The sequence below is a fragment of the Anomaloglossus baeobatrachus genome, chromosome 6 (assembly GCF_048569485.1).
Source record: "Anomaloglossus baeobatrachus isolate aAnoBae1 chromosome 6, aAnoBae1.hap1, whole genome shotgun sequence".
Taxonomy (NCBI): domain Eukaryota; kingdom Metazoa; phylum Chordata; class Amphibia; order Anura; family Aromobatidae; genus Anomaloglossus; species Anomaloglossus baeobatrachus.
In genome coordinates, this window is record NC_134358.1 from 72839556 (window position 1) to 72863162 (window position 23607).

Sequence of the window (23607 nt, forward strand, 5' to 3'; positions counted from 1 at the left end):
CCAGGTGGTTGGCCCCACCCACCGAGGAGTTCACAGGCCTGGAGACGGGAAAAGTGTCAGATTCGTTTTGGAGGTGAAAGTGAGAGGACACGAACTGCAAGTGTCTGGGTCGGAGCCCAGGCACTGACAGCAAAGTTTGGCAGACGGTGGTGGCCGTCTGCAGGAGTTAGTGGAACTCTGCAGAGCCGTAGGACCGGGGTCGGGCGTTGGCCCTCCGGTACTGAACCGGGGAGCAGAGTGAAGCTAAGCACACAGGCAGGGCCATCGGACCCCGACCAGGCTTGGAGCCGCCGACAATAGTCAAATCCGAGTGTGACAGAAACCCCAGGGGTTTCCCAACAACCAAGACCCGACAGAAGGCAACAGTTCACACCGTGAGGATATACAGCCACCACCACAGGCTAGAGATCCAAGGGCCAGCGCCTGCAGGCAAAACGAGCTCCTACGGCACCTATACGCCGGGGAGCGGACTACCGGTGGGCAACCACAGGAGTCAGAACATTCTAACAGGTGCAGGGAAAGACAGCCACCATCACACTGTCCGGGGAGAGCACAACAACACTGCAGCCAGCTGCGGGACCCGTCCATCCGGCCGTTTGGTTTACCAGCGACTCTGTCATTGACTGTCTGAGTGAGTACGCCAGTGCCATCTGGCACCGTGCCGCGCTGCCCCTGCACCCCAGCCATCCAGCCATCGGGCCCCGGGATCACCAACCCCTACCCACGGAGGGGACAACACCCTAGCTGCTCCCTACCATCTACCCCGGGATCCCCGTTACTAGCAGCGGTGGTGCCATTATCACCACGACCCGTGGGTGGGGTCATGAACTCTCTCCCCAAACAAACCATCCCCTTTTCACTCAGGGGTGAGGAGCGCTGCTCGAGTCCCCGGGTCCGGCCCACCGCTCAAGCCACCGAGCAGCAGCAGCATAAGCCCTGGACCCGAGCGTGGCGAGCGCGTCCCCTACGCCCGCGACACAACCAGTTGTCCTGTCCCTGTAGCTGAAAAATACCTCCATAGCATGATGCTGCCACCACCATATTTCACTGTGATGAGGTACCTGGTTTTCTCCAAACATACCGGTTAGAATTATCACCAAAAAGTTCTGTCTTCATCTTATCAGACCAGAGAATCTTATTTCTCATAGTCTGGGAGTCCTTTTTTGCAAAAGTATTTCCGATAGTTATTTATTACTTTTTCTATGCTTTAATACCTGTGCCTGTACATTTGTATTCATATATTTACAATTTTATATTTTCATTAATATGAAATTATAGACTGGAATTGTGTCCCTCCTTTTTGAAGCACCATTATATACTATTCCTACTATTTTTTTTTACAATGTTTTTAATATTCCTTAATAAAATTAAATTTTTTAAATTTTAAACTCACTGTGTTTTTTGTTTCAGTTATCCCTACTCCAACAGGTGTTGTCCAATATTCTATAAGTAGTGAGTTTTCGATTCAGACCTATTGTTGATAACTCTAACAGGGTTTACTGCACTGCCTCCTTGAAATTTTAGCTAGCCCTCACATTTAGTGCATAGGCTTTTCCAATTTTCCAATTTGGGAGTCAGAATGTTTTTTAAAATTGTAAAATAATTGAATCACAGTCCCCCATCTACATCCCTTTCAGGATGTACTGTGTGAAAGAAAACAATCCATTTTGTTCATATAGCAACCATCTGGTCTTATAACTGAATGATGTCATAGGGCTCAGCTATCACTGATGGGCGGGGAAGTTTCTCATTTCTATACACACCCCTGTGGCTCTTATTGGTGCATAGTTCTGAGGAGTTATTTCTTTGTTTGGGATACTATATAAACTGGTCACATGATATAATAAAGCAGACACTTTCAGTACACCACAAATCGTGTGTGCTGCAATGATTTCCCAAGCGCTTCTAAAGCAAATCTTATTAATTTACAGTTCCAAGGCATAGAAGGAGTGTATTTCACTCACAACTGCAATGCCTCCTTGCTAGACCTTGCGTTAAGTGCATAGGCTTTTCCAGTTTGGGTGTGAGAATGTTTTTAACATTGTACCAAAAATGAGTCAGAGTCTCTCCACTATGTCTCTTGCTTGCTGTATTGCGATGCCTTTGGCTGGGCCTCGCTCTCTGAGTGCATAGGCTTTCCCAGTTTTGAAGTCAGAATGATTAAATTCTGTTACAATTTTAAAGACATTGCCTCTCCTCTACATCTTTTGCTGGGTGTATTGTAATGTGTCCATATCACTGGAGGAAACTCATACAAACATAGAGAGATAACATACAAACTCCTTGCATTACTGTGATTGGCTGGCGGCATCACAGCATCAGGTCTATGTAAGAACCAGTGACGCCATGCTCGGTGCATTATACCCTAAAATAGTGTAGGGAGAGGTTGTGCTGCAGAAGGGATACTGCATTATAGCATCACAGTACCTGCTGGTGCAACATTAAACCAACAGTCCTTTATAGGGCTAATTCTATATCACCTCTTTCATCTGCATTTAGTGTAGGGAAAGCTGCTGGAGAAGGGATAGTGTATTAGAAGCATGTAGGCAGGGATTTTAGCCTTACATACCTTGCTGCTACTACTTAAAAAAATCTATTCTATTCTCTAATAATACCACTCTTAGATGTATTTAGTGTAGGGAAAGCTGCTGGACAAGGCATACTGTATTACAGGCATGTAGGCAGGGATTTTAGCCTTACAGACTTTGCTGCTGCAACATAAAAAACAAAAATAATTTTGACGCCTACATTGTTTCTTTTCCTTACTACTGCAATTGGCTGCATTCAGTGTATGGATAGCTGCTGGAGGAGGAATAGTTTTCGATTAGAAGCATATAGTCATTGTATATTGCTTTACAGGAGGTGCCACTTGCTTTAACCTAATGGCTTTGGTGAGGGCATGACTGATGTTATGGGACACATGCAGGTGTAAGGCAGGGATAAGATTGGCAGATTGGAAAGGTTGGGGAATAGCGGGGGTGCAGGTGGAGTAGTTGGGCAGCAAAATTTAGGATAGATAGGAAGGGACTAAGTGTTAGAAAGGAGGCCACAGAGCAGGAGACTACAGTAGTCCAAGCGGGAGATAATGAGAGTATACCCAAAGTGTCAGTTTCAAAACATTAACCATGGCTTACAAAGCCACCCGGCCACAACCTGTCTCCTCCATACATCTGTGACCTAGTCTCCCGGTACTTACCTGTGTGCAACCTCCGATCTTCCCAAGATCTCCTTTTCTACTCTCTTCCTACCTCCTCTTCCCAAAATCACATGCAAGATTTCTCCTGTGCCTCCCTCATACTCTGGAACTCTCTACCCCAACACATCAGACTCTCACCTGGAAACCATCAAAAGGAACGTGAAAACCCACATCTTCCGACAAGCCTACAATCTGCAGTAACCCTCAGTCCACTATAGCGTCACACAACCGTCTCTACGCTCACCTACTGTATCCTAATCTATTCCCTGTAGACTGTGAGCCCCTGCGGGCAGGGTCCTCTGTACTCCTGTTCCAGTCTGTGCCTTGTATTGTTCACTATTATTGTACTTGTCTTTGTATGCCCCTTTTTCACATGTAAAGCGCCATGGAATAAATGGCGCTATAATAATAAATAATAATAATAATTATGTTCACCCTTATGTCGAATGCTGAATTTGGAGTTTCGGCACTTGCAGCAGTAGTCTTCTCATCCAAATTATAGACACCATGATGGAATTCACCACACCGCATGTGAACATAGCCTTACAAGGATGCCCCAAAAAAAGTTACAGATTTCCATTGTTCTAACCATGTAGTCAATGTTGGCTGAAGGTGGAGCTTCACTTTAATAATGGAATTTGCATTGATTGTCATACAATTGTCTGTGCCGGAGGCTGCTATTGGGCCTCTTTCTGTCTCTTTCTATAAGGCATCAAAGAGTTGTCATCTATGGAAATGTCACTATAAATATATGTCACTAAGCAATAGTCATCACTGAAAGAATATCTGTCATCGACAGTCAAAACTGAGCACATATCTGAACGTGATAACCGGGTATATATCATTCATGGATTCTCCTCATGTCAGCGACTGTGAACTCGTTTTACAATATGAAATGTACATGTAATTATTTTATTAAGTGCAAAGTCAACAATTGGATTTTTAACCTGGAATGGGAGACACAGCAGATCACATAATGTTATTCACAGCGTTTTCCTGAAATTCCAGCTTATTTTTTCACATTTTCTAAAGTATTATACAGTGCTGGCCAAAAGTATTGGCACCCCTGCAATTCTGTCAGAGAATACTCAGTTTATTCTTGAAAATGATTGCAATCACAAATTCTTTGGTATTATTATCTTCATGTATTTTGCTTGCAATGAAAAAACACAAAAGAGAATGAAACAAAAATCAAATCATTGATCATTTCACACAAAACTCCAAAAATGGGCCAGACAAAAGTATTGGCACCCTTAGCCTAATACTTGGTTACACAACCTTTAGCCAAAATAACTGCGAATGACCGCTTCCGGTAACCATCAATGAGTTTCTTACAATGCTCTGCAGGAATTTCAGACCATTCTTCTTTGGCAAACTGCTCCAGGTCCCTGAGATTTGAAGGGTGCCTTCTCCAATCTGCCATTTTGAGATCTCTCCACAGGTGTTCTATGGGGTTCAGGTCTGGACTCATTGCTGGCCACTTTAGTAGTCTCCAGTGCTTTCTATCAAACCATTTTCTAGTGCTTTTTGAAGTGTGTTTTGGGTCATTGTCCTGCTGGAAGACCCATGATCTCTGAGGAAGACCCAGCTTTCTCACACTGGGCCCTACATTATGCTGCAAAATTTGTTGGTAGTCTTCAGACTTCATAATGCCATGCACACGGTCAAGCAGTCCAGTGCCAGAGGCAGCAAAGCAACCCCAAAACATCAGGGAACCTCCGCCATGTTTGACTGTAGGGACCGTGTTCTTTTCTTTGAATGCCTCTTTTTTTTTTCCTATAAACTCTATGTTGATGGCTTTTCCCAAAAAGCTCTACTTTTGTCCCATCTGACCAGAGAACATTGTTCCAAAATGGGCTTTCTCAGGTAAGTTTTGGCAAACTTCAGCCTGGCTTTTTTATGTCTCGGGGTAAGAAGTGGAGTCTTCCTGGGCATCCTACCATACAGACCCTTTTCATTCAGACGCCGACGGATAGTACGGGTTGACACTGTTGTACCCTCGGACTGCAGGGCAGCTTGAACTTGTTTGGATGTTAGTCGAGGTTCTTTATCCACCATCCGCACAATCTTGTGTTGAAATCTCTCGTCAATTTTTCTTTTCCTTCCACATCTAGGGAGGTTAGCCACAGTGCCATGGGCTTTAAACTTCTTGATGACACTGCGCACTGTAGACACAGGAACTTTCAGGTCTTTGGAGATGGACTTGTAGCCTTGAGATTGCTCATGCTTCCTCACAATTTGGATTCTCAAGTCCTCAGACAGTTCTTTGGTCTTCTTTCTTTTCTCCATGCTCAATGTGGTACACACAAGGACACAGGACAGAGGTGGAGTCAACTTTAATCCCTGTCAACCGGCTGCAAGTGTGATTTAGTTATTGCCAACACCTGTTAGGTGCCACAGGTAAGTTACAGGGGCTGTTAATTACACAAGTTAGAGAAGCATCACATTATTTCTCAAACAGTGACAATACTTTTGTCCACCCCCTTTTTTATGTTTGGTGTGGAATTATATCCAATTTGGCTTTATGACAATTTTTTTTATTTTTTTTCATTGAAGACAAATTAAATGAAAATACCAAAGAATTTGTGATTGCAATCATTTTCAAGAATAAACTGAGTATTATCTGTCAGAATTGCAGGGGTGCCAATACTTTTGGCCAGCACTGTAAGACCCACTGGTGGTGGCTGTGACGCCCTGGTGCCGCCAGGTGGTCACACACAAGGTAGACCCCCCCACACCACACTGTCCCTCATAGGGTTACACCGAGCCGACAAAACTCTAGTCACCCCCCCCCCAGGGTAAGAAAGACACACCAGTGGGCGGGACCAGGCGGAAGGAAAACGCCCATCTAGGGGTCTAGAGAATCCGGGGCGGGAAAAAAGAGAGTGCAGAGTGGAGAGTTAGGAGTAGGAGTGAGAGGAAAGGAGAAAGTGAAGTGAAGTTCAAGTGTAAGCCAGAGAGGAAAAGTGTCGGGGTTGGAGCCCCGGCGTGCTGGCTAGGTGGCAGACGGTGGTCCGTGTCTGTCAGGAGATGGGAAGACGGCTGCCGGAGATCCGAGGTGGACCGGGATAGGGTAGGAGCCCGCTGGTACCGACCCCGGAGAACTGACCTGAAAACCGTACACAGAGGGGGTACCTGGACCCTGAAGCAAGGACCGGAACCAACGGCTTTGTTAATTCACCAGTTGAGGACAGGATTATAGGTCCTGTCCCACCCAAAGTCCCAAAAGAGCAGACCAGCAGCCCACCACGGGGAATAGGGCATCCGCCAGGGCCCATTTAGATCCCACGGGTCAGCGTCTGCGGGCAAGGCTCCCACCCATAGTTCTGGGAGCGGACTCCCATGTTCCACAATGGGAAGTCCAAAGAGAACAAAATCGTGCAGAGGAAAGTGACACAGACCATCACCCCGGGTGAGGGACCAGAATACACCCGGCCGTGGCTGCCGGCCACTGGCACCTTGGTTTATCGCTGGACTTGTGTGATTTCTTTGACTTTGAGTACACTAACATCCCCTGGTCCGACTGGGCGCGCCGGCCCCTGCAGCCACCATCCTCAGCACAGAGACACTGGGCCCCGGGGCATCCACCCCTACCCACGTTGAGTTAAAAACAACTACCTGCCATTCCAACGCCCCCAGGTGCTCCCTAATAGCAGCCGTGGTACCACATCTTCCCACACGCCGTGGGTGGCGGCACGGACTATATAGAAAATCCCACATACAACCAATTCCCCTTTTTTTTATTTGAAGTATCCGCGAGACCCCTGGGTCCGGAGATCCCTCGAGCCACACTGCGGATGCGGATCCAGATCCGAGCAGCCCGACTGCTACTGACGTGGGGGCGGCGCATGGCCACAGCTCATAGGCCCCAAAACTGGTGACAGGTTTCCTTTAACGGGAATCTGTTACTGCGTTTTTGCTGCCTAATCTAAATGCAGCATGATGTAGGGACAGAGACCCTGATTTCATTGATGTATCACTTTACTGGGCCGCTTAGTTTGGTTTTTATAAAATCATTGTTTTATCAGCAGCAGATTATCACTAGAGGACTGGTAAACTGGCTGCCAGATAGTCTAGCAACACCCCCATTACTGGTTGACCGCTTTCTGCCTATGCACAGTGTACTTAGAAAGCTGCCATTCAATGGTATGGGTGGGGTAATACAGAGCTCATAATTCAGAGCACTGTTAGCTTTGCAGCAGATAAAACAGTTTTTAATCAAAACTACTACAACAACCAGTATAGTAAGTGACATATTGCTGAAATGAGGCTATAAACCCTTATATCATGCTGCTCTCAGATGGGTTAGCAAAAACCTAGTGATAGATTCCCTTTAAAGAGAAATTGTCAGCAGGTTTTTGCTATAGGATATGATAGTAGCCTAAGGGTACGCTCACACCAGCTATGACTCGGACGAGTGCAATGAGATGTGTGCAATCTCACACTGCACTCGGACCAATGTTATTTAATAAGGGAGAGCAGATGGTCAGCTTTTTTCTCATCTAGATTCTGGAGAAGCGAAAAGTCGCAGCATGCTGAAATAGTCAGCAAGAGATGTGTCGCTCGCATCCGTACAAGTCTATGGGTGCAAGTAAAACATCGGACTGCACTCGGATGACACCGGAGTGCAGTGCGATAATGGCATCAGCTGACAATGGAGGAGATAGGGAGATCAATCCTTCTCTATCATCCGCAGCTGTGATCTGATCACAGTATCAGATCACAGTTGCATGAGACTCAGCTCATGCTGGCAGCAAAATCTGAGCCGGGGGTTATTAGCATATCGCATCTGATGCACTCTCATCGGATGCCATACCATCATGTGAGTCCAGCCTAATGTAGAGACTGAGAGGCTGATTCCAGAGATATGTAATTTACTAGATTACTTGGTGCAGTTTTGATAGAATCCCTGTTTTGTTTGATGTAGATGAGGCAGAGCTCAGACTTCCGTGCTGTGTGTAACCCCACCCACACCACATGAGGCAGAGCTCAGACTTCCGTGCTGTTTGTAACCCCACCCACACCACATGAGGCAGAGCTCAGACTTCCGTGCTGTTTGTAACCCCACCCACACCACATGAGGCAGAGCTCAGACTTTCGTGCTGTGTGTAACCCCACCCACACCACATGAGGCAGAGCTCATACTTCTGTGCTGTGTGTAACCCCGCCCACACCACACCACTCCTTGTGTACATTGTCAGCAATCAGTGATGGGGGTGGGGTTACACATATTTGCCTGACTGGCTTATACAAGACAAGCAATGATAATCTCCCGCTGATAAAACACTGATTGTATTAAAACTACAGCATAAAGAGTAGTATTTAGTATTAACTTATGTGTTAGTGCACACAAGTGAATTTCCATAGTCAGGAAGGGAAAAGATCACTGTATGCACTTATTAGTGTATCCTTAAGGCCCAAAATAAGGAAAGAAATAGCAGACATCTTCTGCACCTGCCGGGATGCAAAGAAGCAAACCCGGGATGTACACAGGAAACACGAGGCCCCATAGCAAAAGTTCTAATAGGGCCCTCAAAAAAGAAAAAATAATACTTTTCGTCTGGGTTACAGAAGAGCATATCTCACAACTTAGCAGCCCTTACAAAGTAATTTTCCTCCTACTGAACCCCTAGATTCCCCTTTCATTGCAGCTATAAAGTATGATGTCAACAAATGTGCCCCACAAACATTGCTCCCTTTTTCATCATTGTTTTCAATAGCATCCAGGATGTTGATAGTACAATGGGTGTGGAGAGACTGTTGGGCCGGGCCCCCTTTGACTCACGGGCCCCATAATGGCGGTGTGGTCAGCCATCATTAGAGGTACACCACTGGAGCACACATAGACAGTCACTTCTGCAGTTTCTGTATTTGACAGCCAGATTTTTAAAGGCCATCTGTACAGGGACATAAGGACATATTTCTCTTTTTGTCTCAAGGCAATTTAAGAACCATTATTTTTTTTTCTCTGCTTCTATTGCTGAGGTTATACTTTTTTCTAGAATTATTTTATATTATTTTATATTTTAGAATATAAAAAAAGAATTTGCAAAACAAAAAAATCTGTAGTTTTTCAGATTTATTTTTTCTTCCGTTCTGTGAACACCCTAAATTATTTGTACTAATTGTGGAGGAAATAGAAAATATTGAATACTGAATTTTCTCAAGTACTATGACTTTTATTTTATGATAAGTTTTTATTCAAATTAATCGTGTTTATTCTTTATTTGTTTTTTTTCTTTAGTTTGGTTTTCCTTTTTAATCTATGTTAGTAAGCTGTTTTTTTTTATTTTTCCCTACAGAGGAACATTGTTTCTTGTCACTTACTATGTAGAGACATAGTGTAGGTCTTTACAGGAGCTGTAGAATCAGAAAAAGAAGTGTCTACATTTCCTATAAATGTTGGTTCATTTCTCATTTTAGAGCATTAGTGTATTAGAGAAATCCACGGACTTCATTTACCTCCATTTGCTTCCACTTAAAAATTATGTTTAGAGCGGTTGTGTTGCCAATGTATGTAAAGCGCTATGGAATTAATAGCGCTATATAAATGAATACAATTATTATTATTATTATTATTATTATTATTATTGTCATCACTGAGTTCACAGACCTGCATCTTCTGACAGAAAACCATGTTTTTTTGCCAAGAGATGCAGATTTGGTGCTGAAAGGTCTACACCAAATTCCTACACCCAATCTAAACCTCCTGGCAAAAAAACCGCATCAAACCGCCATGTGGTTTTGATGCAATAGTGGTGCGATTTATTTATTTATTTTGCCAGGAGGTGTAGAATATGGGGTAAAAATTTCAGCACCAAATCTGCATCTCTTGGCCAAAAGATGCACAAAAACGTTTTTGACACCGTTTCAATGCAGTTTTCTGTACCAGATTTCAGCATCAAATTTGAACCTCCTGGCAGAAAAGTGCCCCGAAACGGCGTGAAGATCTTTTTTGTGCATTTTTTTGGCAAGAGATGCAGATTTGATGCAGGAATTTTTAAACCATATTCATGCACCCAATCTACACTTCCTGGCAAGAAAACACATCAAAACTACATCAATCATAGACTCAGCCAAGATAACGCCAACAGCTGGGGGCTTGAATTCTCAGGATGGGGAGGCCCATGTTTTAATGGGCCCACCAGCCTGAAAATGGTAGCCCGCAGCTGTCAGCTTTATCTGACAATTCTGGTGCTTTACACAGCTCATCCTGATTGCCTTGCTGCAGTGGCAATTGGGGTAATAAAAAGGGTTAATGACTGCTGTGATTTGTCAAAAGTCACAGCTGCCACTAAATCCTGTAAAAAGAAATAAACACAAAAGACACATAAAAAACCTTTGTTAAAAAACACCCTCTTTCTCGAATTTATTAACACCCAAAACAACCAGGTCCGACTTAATGCACACCACAACGATCCCGGCTTTCCTACATACCGAAGTCACAGTGCGCAGGGACATTAGAGAAAATGACAGCCAACTGTGGTTTCAGGCAGACACTGACTGGGCTGCATCTGTGAGCGGTGACACTGAGTTTACCTGTGGTCACAGCTGGAGCTTCCCACAGTACCCCACCTGTGACTGCAGGTGAACTCATTGAACTCAATGAAACCTGCATATCCTGGTAGAAAATCTCAGGGGGGAGGGGGGGGGTTTGCCAGGAGTTACAGATTTGTTTCTGGAATTTAATCACCAAATAGCTGTACCAACCGCAAAAAAATGTATCAAAACCGCATCGCGTGGTATTCAGAACAATGTTTAGTGCTGATCTCAAAGCTTTTCCTCAGCTGTAATCAGCCTGAGGAAAAATCACAGCATGCTATGTATGGCATGTATATCTGACGAGATGCGTCAATATAAGTCTATGTGTGAAAGGAAAAAAATGGACACACACCATCCATATGAAGTCTGTTTTTTTATGGATACATTACCATTCTGTAACATAGAATACTGTAAATGGTCCTGTACATCATTGTAGAATAATAGCTGCTGAAAAAAAACCAAAACGGATTGCATATGGATGCTAGGTGAGAAAATGTATCACACACATTAACAATGACATATAAAGCCATGCACAACCTGTCTCCTCCCTACATCTGTGACCTAGTCTCCCGGTACCTACCTGCACGCAACCTCAGATCCTCACAAGATCTCCTTCTCTGCTCCTCTCTTATCTCCTCTTCCCACAATCGCGTACAAGATTTCTCCCATGCCTCCCCCATACTCTGGAACGCTCTACCTCAGCACATCAGACTCTCCCCTGCCGTGGAAAGCTTCAAGAGGAACCTCAAGACCCACCTCTTCCAACAAGCCTACAACCTACAATAGCCCTCAGTCCAGTAGACCACTGCGCAACCAGCTCTGTCCTCACCTTTTGTACCATCACCCATTCCCTGTAGACTGCGAGCCCTCGCGGGCAGGGTCCTCTCTCCTCCTGTAGACTGAGCCCTCGCGGGCATGGTCCGCTCTCCTCCTATACCAGTCTGTTGTGTACTGTTAATGATTGTTGTACATATACCCTCTTTCACTTGTAAAGCGCCATGGAATAAATGGCGCTATAATAATAAATAATAATAATCACACACTTGTATAGCACTCGCATGACATATGGAATATAATATGGATTTCACTCGTCCAAATTTTCTGAATTAAATTGAACCATTTTTTTTTTCACGAGTGGGTGCGAGCCCTTTAGTTCATACTTCAGGTATACCCTACCTTTGTGAACTATAAAGGCTAACATGCTGGCATAAAGATACAGGTGTTCCTTTCCTTCCTATTTTCTCTAAGACTGACATCCTGAGATGTGAGAGAGGCAGTGACAAAAAAAGAGCGTAATCCAGTGGCACTCTGTCAGGACATCGTGATTTATTGTTTTTATATGTGGCCAGCTAGTGAGTATGATTTGTAGCCTGTCATGGGATTTGCTATTTGTATCAACAATTGTATTGTAAGAAATTGGAATCCTAATGAAATTCGTGAAAAGTTATGAGTGGACACATCTGTACATGCCAGTGCCAAAAAAAGAATAAGTAATAAAATAAAATCACTGAAAAAGAAAAACAAATGGAACTGTCCAATACATTTTAGAATTTCACACTGAAAGATATGTAGCGAAGTAAGTCATAACTGTAGAATAACAGAGTAGTGGACTGTTGCGCTCGCGTTCCTATCCCTGAATACACCAATCGCTTTGTCTTATGTAATGTGAACAATGTCTTGCGTCCTTTTGTAAGTATGATGATAATGTGTAGAAATGTACTGTGATATACTGTATTGTAATGTGCTCTTGTGTAATGTATAGTGCAACCTGTGATAAATAGTGTTGATAATGTGACAATTGGCAGAGCACTTCTCTTGGAAGTTACCAGACCGTAGGGTAAGCAACGGTTAAGTTTAGGGACTAGCCCACAATGGAAGGGTTTAGTTGATAGGGTAAGAAACGGTTTATTCCAGAAGAGTCAGTTCAGTTCAGTTGAAGAGTGAAGAAGATCTAATCAGTGGCAGTGTAGTGCCCGGTCCCGGTGTGGCACCCTGCATGCTCCCACTCCAAGGCTGCAGCCGGAGTGGCGCTCTCCTCACCTGCCCGCCGGTTCCATGTGTCTTGTTCTTGCCCCGGGGTCTGACATGGCCTGCTCTTGCTTCCAGGCCACACACAGGCCTTCTGGGAGTGTCCATAGGGTGTGGGCGCAGCCACACCCCTTTTCTTAAAGGGCCAGCGTCCCATTACCCGTAAGGGATCCTTGAAGTCAGCTATTACCCTGAAGGTATTTAAGCCTGCCTCCCCTTAGGGCAGGCACCTGAGCAACGGTGCCTATCATTAGTGCATTGCTAGTTCTCAGGTCCCATACGTGTTACTGTGTCTGACCCTGCGCCCTTGTGTTTTGTACCAGTGATACGTTCCTGCTTACGTGTGTCTCTTTCCAGAGCTTGTTACCATCTCTACCTCTGTGTTGCCACGTCTGAGCCACTACCTCTGTGATTCCACATCTGAGCTACCATTTCCATGCTGCCACGTCCGAAATACTGCCTCTGTACTGCCATGTCCGAGCCTCCACCTCCATGCTGCCACATCTGAGCACACCTGTACCGGACATCAGAGACTCACCAGTCCATCAGAGCCGACTCCACTGGCCCTGGCTGCTGTGCATTTAGGCCCCCTGGGGCTGCGCCTGACAATCCCTGTATAGGGGTTAGCTCCAGGTTAGCTCCTACCAGGGGAGTGGGGTGTACGGCCCAGTGAGTCCAATCTCAGACACTCGCCTTCCCTCGGGGACCGTAACAGACAGTTACAGATGCATAGTCTAATGAAGACAAGGAGAAAAAGAAGAATATGTACCAATAATTATTCAAGTCAATAATTAAATTACATCATTTATTGATTGTGTACAAAAGACATAAAAACAATAGGATGTATGAGTCACAGAGAGAATGCAATAAATTATGATGAGGTAAAAGCAGGGATAACAGTATACCATGCAAAAAAGTGACAACCCCCTTCCGGACAAGATAATTCCCAAGATAATATAATAGACCAAAAATCGATATCAAATCAACTCACTATGAATTAATAAAATATATGCAATTAATATAGATTCATAGAGAAAAGGCCAATAGTAAGACCATGGTTTTAGGTCAAAAGCAAAGGTGGAATGGCCTAAGGAGCAATGGTACGGTGGTCCAGGTGGGACACACCAAGTTTCAAGTGAATGGTGCACAGGGAGGACCTCAATGATGTTAAAAAATGGTGTTAATAAGGGGGAAAAACTGCAAAAGCAGTCTCCTTCAAATACATGGCCCTTGGTGAAATAGCAAAGTGCAAAATTGCTAATGGTTAATGTGATCTATATAAAGGCATGTGCAGAAAGAAACACATAGAGGCTCATAGGGGGAGGTCCTCCCCTACCACCAATGCTGATTCACCATATTCTATAGGTAACTGAGCGCATTCTGCCCTTTACATAGGGGCACCTCATCCTATTTCACCATTTAAATGTACCTTCCCTTGTTTATTTGTGCAGGTTCCCTAATGGTTTGGCTTTAATTCATCTTTTATGAGCTTCTATGTGTTTCTTTATTTCTTAAATTTGCTGCCCCATCTCTATAGCTACAAAGTAAGGTCTGTTTCACACGTCAGTGAAAAATGTCTGTGCTTTTCACTGACGTGTTAAAAACGCATATGTGCCTCCATGTGCCGTGATTCACGGCACATGTGGGTTGTCCATGTGCAATCCGTGATACGTGATCTGTCATCCGTGATTGCACATGGATGTATTCTCACCTGTCCCCGCTCCTGCTGTCCGTGGTGCTGAACTCTTCGACTCTGCTGTGTTTCCGCCCCCGCTGCAGCTACTTCCGGGTCGGCTGTGGTTGCAATCATGAATATGCATGAGAATAAGCAGCCGGCTCTGAAGCAGCAGAGAGCAGAGGCCGGAGAGAGCGTCGCTGGAGAAGGTGGATATCAAAAGCTTTTTATTTTCAATGTCCATGTTTTTCTAGTACGTGTTTCACGACTCACACCATAGTGTAGTCCATGGGTCCATCAGTGATGCCAGAAAAAACGGACATGTCTGCGTGTGGAGCACATAGACACACATGTACGCCGCATGAAGATACGGACAGTGAAAAATCACTGATTATAATGGGTCTATGTATGTCCGTAATTCTGGTACGTATAAAAACTGTCACATATGTACCAGAATCACTGACGTGTGAAACAGGCCTTATTCAAAGTAACTTCTTAGCTCCTTCCCTGATACAAAGCACTGAGGTCCAGGTGTAAAGCATAGCAGAAGAAAGCTATATCAGCAAGCATAATTAAACCTTTTGTTTAAATCATGTTTTTGTGGAAAATGTATTGTTCACATATCAAAATTTGTATTACAAATTAAAATGAGAAATTATGTAATTTTCACACTCTCTACTGGGATTTTCCTGGATTTATACTCCTCTAGTTTCAGGAAAAACACATGGAAGCAGCAATAGACTGAGAAAGACCAGAACTTTTGTATCAAATCATCTAACGAGTATGTACAAAGGTTATTGTGAGGGTAGAGAGCTGTAACAATGCCTATTGTGATTGGTTGATTCTCTGTATTACTTTTGGACCTGGCCGGGTGGAGGGGGTTGCGAAAAAAGTACTGATAAAAGTACTGGTTGATCCCTTTTATTCTGTGTCTATGCATGATATTTAAATCTATGTATCATAAAACCAAGCTGCGACTGCTAAAAAGATATATTAGAAATTTATAAACACAGGATTTGGACCTGAAAATAACATGATTTACACTGGTGTTGCCTAAATGTCTACTCATCCCACTGTTTTAGTTACCATTGTGGTTTCCATTTATATTAGAACAGATACCACTAATGAGTGCATCAGGCGCCAATGTATCCATTGTTATGATAGACATTTTTTTAATAGATAACAAAAATACTCACCTGTTAATCCCTCTCTGTGCCTCTCCCAATTGTGGTACCACACCACAGCTAATCAGTGAACGCAGTGGTCCGGTGATGTAATTGTGACGCCCTGGGCAAGCCAGGGGTCACAGGTCATAACACCACCACACCCTACACCCCGGATAGGTACACCAAAGCTACACAAAAATCCTTGTTGCCTTCCTCCAGGGGCTGATGTCCACACCAGGGGGTGGGCCAGGCGGTTGGCTCCGCCCACCGAGGAGTTCACAGCCCTGGAGGCGGGAAAACCAGGAAGATAGAGTTGGAGTTTGAAGGAGTAAACAGTGAAGTGGTAGAGGAGCAAGAGAGGAAGGAGAAGGAGGACAGTGAGAGTAGTGACAGTAAAAGTGACAGCTGTGAAAGCCTGAAGTTGGTCCGGGTGTGTGCCCCGGACTGAGAACAGCAAGGTCAGCAGACGGCGGTGACTGTCTGTAGGAGAGGCTACTTACTTGAAGGTTGCCGAAAGGACCGTGGACGGGTGGTGGCCCGGCGGTACCGGACCGGTATACGAAGAGAAGCCAGCACCATTGGCAGGGGCCTTTCGGATCCCGGCAAGGCTAGGAGTCGCCGTGAATTTGCCAAATCCGTCGGTGAAGGGGACCTCCTGGGTCTCCCAACAGCTAAGTCCCGATTGAAGGCAACAGTCCAACCGTTAGAGAGAGACACCGCCACCGCCAAGGCACCAGTTTCTCAGGGCCAGCGCCTGCGGGAAAAGAGGGGGCTCCTCCGGCACATATCCAAGCCGGGGAGCGGGTAACCGGTGGGAACCCATCACTACCAACATAGACTTAGGTGCAGGAAAAGGGACCGTCACCGTCAACTACTGGGGAAAAGCAACAGCAGCCATCCGTGGGAACCGTCTTTCCAGCCGTGTGTTTTACCGAGAACTGTGTCACCGTCTCAGGCTGAGTGAGTACCACAGTGCCGTACGGCACAGCGCTGCCCCCGCGTCCCTGCACTCCACCAAGCCCTGCACCGGCCCTGCCATCCCTCATCCCCCAACTCATCACTGGGCCCCGGGACAACCACCCCCTACCCACGGAGGGGAGAACTAACAACTTTGCTGCTCCCTGTCACCGCTCCCGGGATCCCCATACAGAGCAGCGGTGGTGTCCATACACTCACCACAACCGTGGGTGGCGTCACGGACAATAAACTATCCCAAAAAACCAAACCCCTTTCACTCACGGGCGAGGAGCGCCGCTCGAGTCCCCGGGATCCGGCCCATCGCTCGAGCCACCGAGCAGCAGCAGGTCGCAGCAGCAGCGGCAGCCGGACCCGAGCAGTGGGAGAGCGCAGCGTCCCCTCCTCCGCCCGCGACATAATAACCATAAAAGAAGGCTCATGAGGTGCCCAGGGAGTGGTGTTTGAGTGTTTGGTACAAAAATAAAAATACTGAACCTTTTTATGCCTTCCTGACATGGCCAATTGCCATTTTTGCATTTTGATTTTAATTCTATTATACAAAGGGTCATAACTTTTTAAATTTTCTGTCAATATAAACAGAGGGCTTGCTTTTTGTGGGATGAGTTGTACTTTTGAATAACACCATTCATTTTACAAAAATAATATACTGGAAAATGTGAAAGATATTTCAAGTATAGTGAAATTACAGAAAAAGTATTCTTCTTAGGGGACTTGAACCTACATTTGTCTGATTGCTTGTACAATATACAATACAAGAAAATTTTATATATATATATATATATATGTATATTCTAAAAATCAAGGTCTCCTTTGATGCCCAGCGACAGGTAGGGTTTCAACAGTGCTCTATGATGGCAGGCACGGGAATATTCAATAGAGCCCCGGCTGCCTTAGCAGCCCATCACACTCCATGATCACAGCCCCCATGCCAGCAGCAGCTCATTGGCCTCTATGCCAGTGAACTGGTAATGCTTCTGTCAAAAGCAGTATTATTAGAGAATAGAGTAGATATTTTAGATTGCAGCAGCAAGGACTATAAGGCTATAATCCCTCCTAGATGCCTCTAATACACTATCCCTTCTCCAGCAGCTAGACCTACACTAAAAGCAGTTAACAGTGGTGATATAAGAGATAGAATAGATTTTATATGTTGCAGCAGCAAGAACTGTAAAGGGGGCTTTACACGCAACGACATATCTAATGATCTGTCATCGGTTCACGGAATTCGTGACGCACATCTGTCGTCGTTAGCAACATCGTTGCGTGTAACAGCTCTGAGCGAGTGTTAACGATCAAAAATACTCACCTTACCATTGATCGTTGACACGTCGTTCATTTTCAAAATCTCGGTCGTTGTGGACGTAGGTTGTTCGTCGTTCCTGAGGCAGCACACATCACTACGTGTGACACCCCGGGAACGAAGAACAACAGCTTACCTGCGTCCTCCGGCAACAAGGTTGGCCTGTCGATAATGCGGCTGCTCTCCGCCCCTCCGCTTCTATTGGACGCCTGCCATGTGACATCACTGTAACGCCGCACAAACCGCCCCCTTAGAAAAGAGGCGGTTCGCCGGCCACAGCGACGTCGCTGGGAAGGTAAGTTCGTATGACGGGGTCTAGCGATATTGTGCGCCATGGGCAGCGATTTGCCCGTGACGCACAAACGACGGGGGCTGGTGCTTTCACGAGTGCCATCGCTAACGATGTCGCTGCGTGGAAAGTAGCCTTAAGGCTATAATCTCTGCCTAGATGCATCTAATACACCATTCCTTCTCCAGCAGCTAGGTCTATAGTAAATGCAGCTAACCACTGTATTATTAGAAAATAGAATAGAGTTAACCCTCAAAAGGCCTTTTGGTTTTGTGTTGCAGCAGCAAGGACTGTAAGGCTATAATCCCTATCTAGATGCCCCTAATACACTATCCCTTCTCCAGCAGCTAGCCCTGCACTAAATGCAGGTAACAGCGGTATTATTAGAGAATATAATAGATACAGTATTTTAGGTTGCAGAAGCAAGGACTATAAGACTATAATACCTGCCTAGTTGCTTCTGTGACACCCCTGGACTAGTCAGGTCATCACAGGGTACTGCACGCTCTTTATCTCTAGGGCAGGAGTCAACCCCTCTTGGTTCTGGGTTCCCAACTTGCAGTACTGCCTCTATCAGCATCCAAAATCCCAATCACACCTCGCACCACACCCTGTCAGGCACACCAGTGGGCTGCTAAGCTGGAATAGGGCCGCCCACCTAGGGGTCAGGCAGAGAGATGGGAGGTGACAAGTGAGTTGAGTGGTAGCCCTCGAGCAGTGAGGAGCTCGGTGAAGCTGGGAGTTGGAGCTCCCAGAGGAAAATAGATTGGGTTGCAGACGGTGGTTTGGACCCGGAGGAGTCGGAGACCCGGTCGCGGGATATTGGGACTGAGTGCCTGGCTTAGTCTAGGAGGACGGTCAGCAGCAGTACAATAACCGGTCTGGGACCAAAAGCACGTCGGGGTACTGGACTCTTGGTCGGGGAGAGGCTTCAAGCAACCCGGCAATTAACCTGCTGAGGACAGGGCCCTTATGGACTGTCCTCAAGAAGCTCAGAGATCGGGGGCACTAGCGCAACGAGGGGGATAGGGCTTTCCAACAAAAGTAGCCCACTGAAATCCCAAGCGTGAGTTCCTGAGAGCTCCTTCCCACCAAAAAGTGGAGAGCGGGGCCCAGACAGCTTCAAGCTTACGGGCCACTTGGACTAATAAAATCTGTGCACGGAGGCAGGCTCCGGACCATCAGGCAGTGCTGCAAGGGACGGAATCCGGACGAGCTCCCCCAAGAGGGCAGCGGCACCCAGAGACCTGGTTTACTACGTTGTCAGTGTCTGCTTTCCTTCTGAGTGAGTACCTGATCACCCCTTGCCCCAGCGAGCATGCGCTCCCCTACAATCCATCCCACTATGCAGAGTCCCAGGGCCTTCCCTACCCATGGAGGGTTACATCATCAGGCTGCCCCCGTTCCATCACCCCGGGTACTCCCTATTACCGCACACCATGGGTCGCGTCACAAACTATCTAATCCCCTGTAAATACTTCCCCATCACATTTTAGAGTGACTCCAAGCCCCCGGGTCCGGAGACCCTCGAGCCACGAGTAGCAACACCCGGATCCAAGCGGTTCAACCGCTGCTGGGGTGGTACACTTCTAATACACTTAATACACTATCCCTTCTCCAGCAGCTAGCCCTACACTAAATACAGTTTTGAGCGGTATGATTAGAGAGTAAAAAATATTTTATACGTTTCAGCAGCAAGAACTGTAAGGGAATAATCACTCTAATACATTATCCCTTCTTCACCAGCTCTCCCTACACTGTTTCTGAGGTAGAGTGAGCCAAGCATTGTGTCACCAGGTCTTATATAGACTCAAACACGTGATGGCAACATGGCTACGGCATTACCGTGATTGGCAGGCAATGTCAACATGTTTAATGGCTGAAAAACGGTGTTGAAACATGCGGGGTGAGGACTAGAGCACCAGGGATAGTCGATCAATTATTGAGAATATCCAAGCCTCCCAATGCTTGCCCATTACTAAAATGGATCTTTAACCACATTTTTCATGTAGAAATGGATTCATAATGTAATAATGGCTGCACAGCGGAATAAAAATTTTAATAAAAAATGTTTCTTTAATTTTCGTCTCTCCATTGAGGCTGTGTTGACGGAAAAATTAAAAAGTGATGTCTCTTGAAATAAGGGGAGGAAAATATGGAAGATCAAAAATGGAAAATTGTCTGGTTGGAAAAGGGTTAAAGTACAGTATGTAGGGATCGCAAAGGTCATTTTACAGAGAAAATTCTGAAGAGTCTATGTACAGTGAGAGGATTATTATAAGGTTTTCTATGAGGAAAACTCGAGGAAGTGTTAGAGTTGAGTAAATATTAGAGGTGTGCGACATTATGATTATATTTCCTGAGAAAACACGTTATTACAATGGCTTCAAAGTCAGGAATCTACGATGAGATAATGCTTGTTAATGTGCAGATCCTCGGCTTTTATCTTTGTGCTTTACACAATACTTCAGCCGTGTCCTATATGGTTCCAAAAGTAGACTAGCTGCAGATCCATATCATATGCATGATAATAACTAGCACTACAGGGTAACTATGGTAACCATATCTTCCAGCTATCTGGGCCTGCTACACACGCAACAGGCATTAGGTGACAACACTAATCGGATCAATGAGCTCCCTTATAAATGTTATCAGCGCTCAACAAGTACTAAATTACGTAAAAATCTGCATTTTTGAGAAATTATATGCTATGTAAGAAGGCAGCCTTGGATATTAACCCCTTAATGACCGTGGGCTGTAACATTACGTCCTAAGCCATATAGGTGTAATCACCTGTGGCTGCTAAGGGCAGATGGTGGTCATCCGCGCACATCTGCTGATTTGAACAGCTGACATGTGCCTCGCAGGCACGAGTGGATCCGCGATCCACCCACGCCTGTTAACCCCTTAAATCGTGCTGTCAAAACGTGACAGCACGATTTAAATCCTCGCCACTTTAAATCTTCACTCACTCGGCTTCATCGGCGATGGTTGCCATGGTAGCACAGGGTCATGTGATGACTCCTGTAGCTCTCATGACTCACTTCCTGTTTCAGGTGGCTGAGTGCTGCTTGTAACAAGAGGTGAGTATTTCTGCTGATCAGCGCTGTGTAGCTGTGATCAACAGAAATGAATGAGCGATCAGACAGCTGATCCTTATAGTCCCCTAGGGAGACTAGTAACATAAAAGAAAAGAAAAAAAAGTTTTTAAAAAAACCCCCAAAAAAAACTAAAATCTCAAATCACCCCCCATTCACCCCATTGAAAATTAAAGGGTTAAAAAAATAAAAAATATGCATACATTTGGTATTGGCGTGTTCAGAAATGCCCGATCTATCAAAATATAAAATCAATTAATCTGATCAGTAAACAGCGTAGCGGCAAAAAAATTCAAACGCTAAAATTACGTTTTTTTGGTCGATGAAAATTTTGCGCAAAATGCAATAACAGGCGATCAAAACGTAGCATCTTTTAAAAAATTGTACCATTAAAAAAAGTCAGTTCGAGATGCAAAAAATTAGCCATCACTGACACATAGATCCTGAAAAATGAGAATGCTACAGGTCACGGAAAATGGAGCAAAAATTGCTTTTGGACAAACTTCTGAATTTTTTTAACCCCTTAGATAAAAGTAAAGCTATACATGTTTGGTATCTACAAACTCGTAACGACCTGAGACAAGAATGGGAAAGTTTTGGGCTGAAGGAAAGAGGCTCTCCCTTCAGCACCCAGCTTTCCCATGCTCTGCTATACATCTTCCCTCAGCACCCAGCTTTCCCATGCTCTGAAATCAGGGGAAAGCTGGGTGCTTAGGGAAAGATGTATATCACAGCATGGGAAAGCTGTGTGCTGATGGAAAGATGTATAGTAGATCATGGGGAAGCTGGGTTCTGAGGACAAGATGTATATCAGAACATAGGAAAGTTGGGTGCTGATAGAAAGATGGATTTCAGGTCATGGAAATCCTGGGTGCTGAGGGAAAGAGCCAAGTGTTAGCGTCATTATCCCATATCCTGAGTGTCAGCTTTATTATCCCGTACCCCGAGTGTCGGCATCATTATCCCGTACCGCAAGTGTTGGTTTATGTGGGTGGGGGGGGGGGCAGGTCCAAACTTTGCATCGGGGCCCATGAAACTCTAGTTACGCCACTGGCTTGTGGCATGCCAGTCCAACACTAGATATATTGGAATTTACTTCATCCCATCTATTCAATCCCATTGTAAAGCTTTCAAAGTCCACATGCCATTATGTGACACCCCCAAAGAACTTCTCTATCACTTTATTAATTCGCTTTCTGATTCTTTCAAGGAAGGCATAATTTTTATCTGTCTAATATAGTAATCTGAGAACGATTTCCGAAATTATAAATGCAGCATTAGTCAACAAACTTCTTAGCAGAACACAATCCTCTCTTGTTTCCCAGTATAACTGTAATCACTTGATCTTCGCAATGTCGTTACCTCCCACATGATAATGAAGATATCAGGGGTCGGCCATAATGAGCTCGGTTTCTTCGGTAATAACTCACTTCCACTGCCTGTATCTTACACCCCACCAAAACAAGACATAAAATACTCAGTTCTCAGTAAATTCCCTTCATGTTGTTTTATTCTGAGCCCATTATATAGTACCTAGTTACCTAAAGAAAAATAACAGTCAATCCGAACATAGTAGCTCTGGCCTAACATAAAATTTAGATCTGTCTGATTCCCACCTACCTACTAATGACCCCTTCATCAAGTTCTAGTCTTGCCACTTCTGTTGAGTGAATGTGTAGAAAACTCATAGATACTTAGGTATAAATGTAAAAAGCATCATTCAAAATTTGAATTAAGTTGAAATTTAATTAATGGGGATAGATCCCTATGGATTATAAAAAGAGCCATTGCTCAGTGCTCTACACTCCAGCTATGTTTAACGATTACTCACAGAGCATAAACCAGAATCCTCAAAAGTATTCCATTTATTCCAACCTCCTCTTTCCAGCTGATCATTCTTACATCTCCTTACTAAAATAAATACGGCCGATTCCTCTAGTCTAATATCCATACTAGTTAAACCAGATATAACCATCATACTTATTGAATGCAGCTTGCTAGTCCTTATTTTTTTATTGCACTGCTTTATTGGTGCTTTAAATCTATGTCCCTGCCCCCTGTCCCATGCCTTATACTTGCCTTCCAGTGGCTTCATCTTTTACCATCATCGCTCCTTTGGTCTCCAGCGCTTTGTGACCTTCTCCAGTGTTTCATGGAGCCAGAGGTCAAAACTAAAATGCAAGTCTATGAGAGCATCGTTCTTTGTCTCATAGACTTGTATTGAGCTCTTGAGACATAACATCTGACTTCCAGCCAATCAGAAGTTACAGTCAGAAGATGGCACTGAGTGACCGCAGCAGTGTCAATAAAAGGTTAAGATGGTGGAAGGTGAGTA